Raw genomic sequence first — 7,052 nt, forward strand, 5'->3', positions numbered from 1 at the left:
AAATATTTTACTTTTGTGCCTTTTTAAGTATTTTACCCATAAAAGTAGGAGTAGATCGGATTTTTTTTTTTTGAGTTAGACATATTTGGGTCGGGTTTACATTGATGTAGTTCGATCCAAATACAACTCTATTAGTGGATAATCGTAATTACTAGAAGATTCCGTTTTAGGATATATTTGCGTAAACCTGTCCTATAGAAGTATTTGTGTTTTTTCATTTGTACCCAACTGGTTTATTTTTACGTAATCGTTGTTTCATATATAAGTTGCTAAATTATTATACACACTTTTCATAATTTTTCCATTCAAGACTTTTATTCTCGTGAAAAAAAAAAATCTTCTCTTAACCTAATCAACCAATTAGACATAAATGATTCTGTTTTGTTGATTAAACCACATGAATTTGCGTTTTTGAATAAATTAATTGATGTTTTATTATTTTAATTAGAACTTTCCTTCAGTAAGAGAAGGTGATGGTGGTGGATGCATAGTGGCGAAGGTGTGGTGGGGTGTTGCATGTGGGGGCTTGGTGGTGGCGGTAGAGGGATTATTGCGTGTGTGTTTTTTTTGTTGGGAGAGAAGATTATTGTATATTATTTTTATTGGTGTATGAATGCGGAAAGGGTAAAACTGAAAATTACGCGTATAAATTAGTAATCTTTGTATATAAAATAGCAGAAATCGCACCTTTATACTTCCTCACTTGGTCTTAGACTCTTAGTGCTTCATAATTCATATCTCTTCATCTTATACTCCCTCCATTCAACTCCACTTTGCAACTTTCTATTTTGCGCACTATTCACAAGTGAACATTCAACTTCAATTTTCTCTCGATACATAAGTGAAAATATATTGATGTGGGATCTTATTTGATTCGTCTATAAGAGTACATCAAAAATATGCAACTTTTATAATTTTTGCAAATACGCAGCTAATGATATTTATAGTGTAAAAGTTGCTTTGACAAACGTGATAAAAGAAACTTGTAAAGTGGAGTTGAATGGAGGGAGTAGGTTTAACTCAATTTCGCCTCATCTTTCAATGATCGAGCCTATTGAGTGTTGTAATGTTGCGATGGGCTTTGTTGCAAACAGATTATTATTATCCATAAATAACTTGATAATTTCAAAAAAAAAATGACCTAGACCTAGACCTGAAATGACTCAGCTCGACCCTAAATCACCACACCCGAAATTAACCCGGGACATGAAATAGCTCAGCCCAAACCTAATCTAGTTGATCTATTTATCATACCTAATTTCAACTACCTTTCCACTTAATTTTACCAAATAAAACCTAAATAAAACTCGGAGAATTACCGTAAATTATCAATAATAATTGCTCTGAAATGAACCAAAAATGGGAAGTTTCCCCTCAAGTTGATGATATTTTGGATTGTACGATGGTGAGCGTGGCAACTTGTTAGTGATTGTATTTTCATGGTCCAAATACTCGTGTATCTTTAACCAAATGTGTTTGGGGTAGTGGTTGCTCACCTCATCCCTTAACCATGAGGTCAGGGGTTTGATCCCTGCCCATGGGAATGGAGCAAACTCTTTGGCCAGCCGTTTACCTCTTCGTGAGAGCACACGCGGTGAGGGGATTATACACTGTTGTCGACGGTGGACACCCCGGTTTACACCAAAAAAAATACTCGTGTATCTTTTGTTTGGCAATGTGTGTCTATCTTGTGCTCCAAGCCTCCAAATTATGCACCTGATATTATTCTCAACCACACACATCAACAACAGTTGCCTTCTGTTGTAGCTAGTTTGTGTTCATTATCTGTCCCCTATTTTGGAAATTATTTGTCTTTTACCACATATATTCTGGAAAAGTATAATATCACTTTGAAATTACTAATGAAATTACTAATATCACTCATATTTGTCAAATGGAAAATAGTGACATACATTGATACATACTCCTACATGTCTTTGGATTTACAAAGCGTCTTGTTTGTGATGGATAGTGTCAGATTCTATTTGAAGACAAGAATAATATCCTCTGTGATAAGGCAAGTGAGAAGACAAGTTGGGGGAAAATGGAGCACCCGATGGATAGTGAGTGTCACTTGCATATTATGAGAGGGGCACTATCCGTCTTCAACTTATGACGGATAGTGCCCGTCTTCAATGAGAATTTGTGTTAGACAGACTTATTAGCTTGTATTTTGGGACATTAATAAAAAGTGTAATGACACTATCATTTCCTTATATTTATCTTTAAAATTTTATTTTATATAAGAAAATATTAACTAAATTACGAAACACTCGTTGTTAGTGTTGTAGCTTACACCGCACCCTCTACTACTACTACTAGGGAGTGTTTGGCATTGAGTGTGGGGAAAAGGATAGGATATGAAAAAGACTATAACCATGAAAAACGAAAGTGCTCCATGAAGCGGGCTTATTTTTCACAAATTCAAGAATAAAACGGTCTCATGACATCATTCATTTAATCATTTTATTGCTATCGATAAAAAAAGTGACTATTTTAATTGATTGTGAAAGCAAACTAGGTATTCGAGTATAATAACACAGGAGCGTAATTTGCTTCATATAAATAGACAGTAAGAGCAAGCTTTAGCATAACAATTGTGTTTTCATCACAGAAACGCATACAAAAAACCCCAAAAAATGTATAGGAGTAAGAAGAGAAGGCGAGATGGAGAAGGAAAGCGAGAACGATTAGGTGGACTACCAGAGCACCTACTATTGTCGATACTATGTCTCATGCCACTGAAATCAGCCATAAAAACGTCTGTATTATCTCGCCGATGGCATTTTCTGTGGATGGATCTCCCCAACATCAACATCTCTACTGATAAGGATTTCTGCGACGATAACCACAGAGATAATTTTTTCAGTATTGTCGACAATGTCCTTGCTAAATTAGTTTTGAAAATTTCAGAAAACTTGATGGTAACTATTCCTCCTATATTAATTCCTGGTTTGATATCAAGTCGGAGTTTGAAGCGGTTGGATATGAGCCTTAATCAAACCATGACGGTTGTATTAAACATGCTAAAGTTGGAGTACCTCGGCTTTCAGGTGATCTATCCCGACAAAGCATTAAGTTATCGGGTTTCTTTTGTGAATCACCCGCCTGCGTTGCTTGGTTGTTCAATTTGGGCACAATGCCATTCCGTCAATGACATCTTCATGCCCTGCAACCTTTTCAGTCTTGTTTCCAACGTTAAATCTCTCGCTACAAATGATAACAAGCCCGGCCCTCTCATAGCACCGTTAACCTTTACACGCCTCACTCATTTGAGGCGTGTAAAGGTTACCTTTACTGAAACAGTGCCCTCTCTTGGAAATCCTTACCTTGGACTTGACCAAATGCTTTAACCAAAGCGACCGCACATGGTCATTACCCGAATCCACACCTCAATGTCTGGTCACCGGTGTCAAGACAATCCAGATTAAAGCACTCCCCAATCCTTGTCACCTCGAGACTCCATTGTTGCTTTTGCTCAATTACTTGTTAGGGACTGCACACGCTTTAGAGCTGCTTAGGATCCATATTGTTGCTTTTCGTCCTGAGTATTCCTTTGGTAATGCAAGTTACAATGAGCAACGCTTGATCAACAAAGTGTTCCAGGTCCCAAGGAGTTCTCCACTTTGCCTGATTGAATTTAACGCGTCCATCAGAGAATATTAGCCTGAGGTATCGACGACAAAGCTACTTCAATGGGATCCCGGATACATTCTTACCTCACTAGGTCTTCCTTAAGACGGATATATCTATTTGTGCAACTTATTATTTTTGATTAAGAATTTTTCTTGCTGTTTTACGGAGTAATTTGCTATACGACGTAAACTATTATCTTTGTTTCTGGAACAATGTATTTCCTGAATGTGTTCTAGTGTATTCTCTATGCAGTTCATAAAACAGTTTCCAAAGTACGATTGTTGTAGCAAAAGTTTAAGATATGCGTCTTGCTTCAGACAGCTGTTTTCCGTCTGAAATAAGATGGACAACATGTTATCATTTTACAATAAAATGTTGCTATTTTCTGATAACATATTATTTTTCACATCATTTTCGGGGTAAAAAGTGACACCTCTAGTTATAACATTTTCTGGATTAAATGGTTACATTCTCTCTATGTTACTCTGACACTTCACTTAACTGCCGTGTCGCGTGTCAGACACATGTCGGTGTCCGACACGGCACGACACTTCGACACTTCAATTTAGACCACAAAAGAGGAAAATTAACCCCAAATAGCCATGTCCGGCACGTCCGAAATAAGAATTTGCGAAGAAGACTTCTTTTTTTTTGGTTAAATACTCATTTATTACTATCAATAAATAATATAGATGGTGTAATACATAGCCATATTAGTCAAAACGTCGTAGTTGTAGTAAGACCACCTTACACAAGTATTTGTATATCATGAAAACGCTGTCGTATGAAAAAGGACTTAACTTGATAAAACCATGAAATTCGAATGGTGCTCTATGAAGGCGGAATTATTTTGAGATTGTTGTCTGAAGAGGCAGAATACTCTCTATTTCCTGTCGGTCAGCAGCAGCTGCTCTCTCTGAAACTACTTTTGACATTCTGAACATCTGATCATAAGAACAAGAAGAAATTAAAGGGATTAGAGTGTATAAATACATGAACATCGAAAACAAATAAGCAAGAATATAATATAAGAATACCGACCTTCTGAATGGTCTTTGTAAAGCATTCCTTATGTTCATCCATGGAAGCATATATAAACTCATCGATATGCTCCTTTACATCCTCTAGGAAAGTTGCCTCTTCGTTTTTCTTTTTTCGACAGGAAGTTACCGTTGGAGACGGGGCAACAGTTGATGAAGTCGGTTTAACTTCTGTTTGCTCACTCTTGGATTCCATTGTCTGCGACCTTCAATAAAGATCGTAAAGTAAAACTTAAAGTTCACTCAAAAATCTCTAATTATTCCTATTGTCTAGTAAATAATTGTTCTCGAAAAGTGGGGAGAATAAGAAGGAAATCACAATCCTCGGACTACCCAGTGCACGAAAAAACTTGACTGTGTAAGCCGATGTATACCCGACACACCATCTAAAAGAAACTAGGTTTAATGATATAACAAACAAATTCATAAGTAAACAGCCGAAGAAGGGAAGTCCCACATCAACATGGCCAACATATAAACCTTCAAGTAACAGGAAGCGATTACTACTCCAAGTAAGACCTCTTTGTAGGAATAAACCCCTCCCCAAATTCCAAAAATTTCGTTGATAAAAGAAAGGAGGAAGAAAGCAGCGTTAAAAGAAGAGGCTCGAGCTAAAGAGTTAAGACCTGACTTAAAACTATGCACACAGAGACAAATTGCATAATATGAAATACTGATAACCAAAACATCAAAATCATGTTTGGCCAAGCTAAACAAAGTCGAGTGACTCGAGTCTCATTTTAAAATATGAGTCAGCAAATTTGGTTTAAAGGTTTAATCAAGGTGTCAATATGGCGGTTGAATAGCAATTAGCATGGTGCATTCATGCATTGGAACTAATTCCTAATTCCAAGCATCTATATCTTAGTTAATCAAAGCGTGCCTAAGCCCATAGTTAAGTGTGGCACTAACCATATGCCCATATCGCGACGCCTTGTTGGGCCTTAGGCATGCCTTGTAAATAAGGCGCAACTAGCGAGTTGCACTATTGTGCAATTTTAATGCCTCTTGGAAAGCATATTTTACCACAAAATAGGACGGAGTATATTTGTAGTTTAAAATAAAATTGTGTTTGCAAAAAAAGGTCCCCTTGTGTATATGAGCACGCGTCTTGCACCACGCCCTTTCTTAAAACTAAGATATGTATGTGTTAGTGTGTACCTCTAAGCCTTCATTTCATGCCTTGATTCCTTTTTGAAAGTTTTTTTGGTCAGTGTAACACTATTGCCCCAGCATTCCGCATAATGCGTTCATGTGGCCTACATAGATTAGAAGCGAGGAATTTATATGTTCAGTTTTGGGGTAGACAAGGGTTACAACACACTCGTACATGGGTTAATCAATTCCGGTACTGAATAAACACGGCTCTACAAATCTTCGGGATTGAAGGTTTCATCACAATACTACAAGTCTACAAGCATATCTTCCTCCTAGTTGCCTAATCTTGGAAATACACCTCTATAATACATCCAAAACTATATATGCATCAGAAATTACCGCGAAACAGCCTCGCAACGTCTTAATTCAACAAAAACAAAACAAAGACAGATATAAGGACAATGGAAGGGGAGAAAGCCCAAATAGGATGTTGATAGCAGCTCTGATAAATCAGTTTTTCTACCAACAATCATCATCCATTATTCTCCTTTAGTAATGCAGCTAACCTTAATATAACCGTAGCGAAATCGGCACCGGGTTATACAAACACAGGGCAATCATCAGTAATTAACACAATACTTCTACTTCTAAATTCCTCAATTTCATTCCAGACTAAACTAAACTAACATTTTCTTGCATCAAATGAATTAACATCACATCTAAACAACCCAATTAGATCATAAACATGAAATTTAAACAAAAAAATGCAAGAATTAAGAAAACCCATTACATAATTAAACCTAAATACACAGAAAGATTGAATCTTTTCATCAAAGATTGTAACTTTAATAATCCAGAATCATAATGACAATCAATTACTAATAACCAAAATCAGATTCTAAGAAAAACGAGAGGAATGAGAGATTGGAAAGCAATAATGAGAAAATTAAAAGAAGAAGAAGAAACCTGAAATAAAATGTGAAGAATTTTGGCTGCTCAAATTCTTGTGCTATGTAATGTTTTTGGTTGACAGTCAACTTTGAAGAGTTTTCTCCAAGTTACCCGTTTTTTTTTTTTTTGGGTACGTCTAGAGTCTAGACCTGGTATACGGGTCAACTGAATCAGTATTTCGGATTGGCAATTGTTCGGGTCGAGTCAAGTCATTTTGAGTTCGATTTGTTATCAAGTTATTTATGGATAATAATTAGTTTGCAACAATATACATTCAGGTCAAATTATATGAATCAGATCAAAATCGAGTCTTGAGTTCGGTTGTCA

The 7,052-nt window shown here is 36.4% G+C and overlaps 1 long non-coding RNA gene across 3 annotated transcripts; it reads right to left on the bottom strand.

Annotated features, from left to right (window-relative positions):
* Positions 1-3,292: 3,292 nt before the first annotated feature.
* On the bottom strand, positions 3,293-6,851 carry LOC141652679 (uncharacterized). Of its 3 annotated transcripts, none has more exons than XR_012547229.1 (4): positions 6,741-6,851; positions 4,678-4,882; positions 4,438-4,580; positions 3,293-3,630 (listed from the first exon to the last, which is right to left on the bottom strand). It is a non-coding gene; the product is annotated as an uncharacterized LOC141652679 (long non-coding RNA). The 3 variants fall into 3 exon arrangements; XR_012547230.1 differs by lacking the exon at positions 3,293-3,630 and adding an exon at positions 5,838-5,935 and having other exon boundaries at positions 4,266-4,580; positions 6,741-6,845; XR_012547228.1 differs by lacking the exon at positions 3,293-3,630 and having other exon boundaries at positions 4,270-4,580.
* Positions 6,852-7,052: the final 201 nt, after the last annotated feature.

This window comes from Silene latifolia, chromosome 4 (assembly GCF_048544455.1).
Source record: "Silene latifolia isolate original U9 population chromosome 4, ASM4854445v1, whole genome shotgun sequence".
Taxonomy (NCBI): Eukaryota; Viridiplantae; Streptophyta; class Magnoliopsida; order Caryophyllales; family Caryophyllaceae; genus Silene; species Silene latifolia.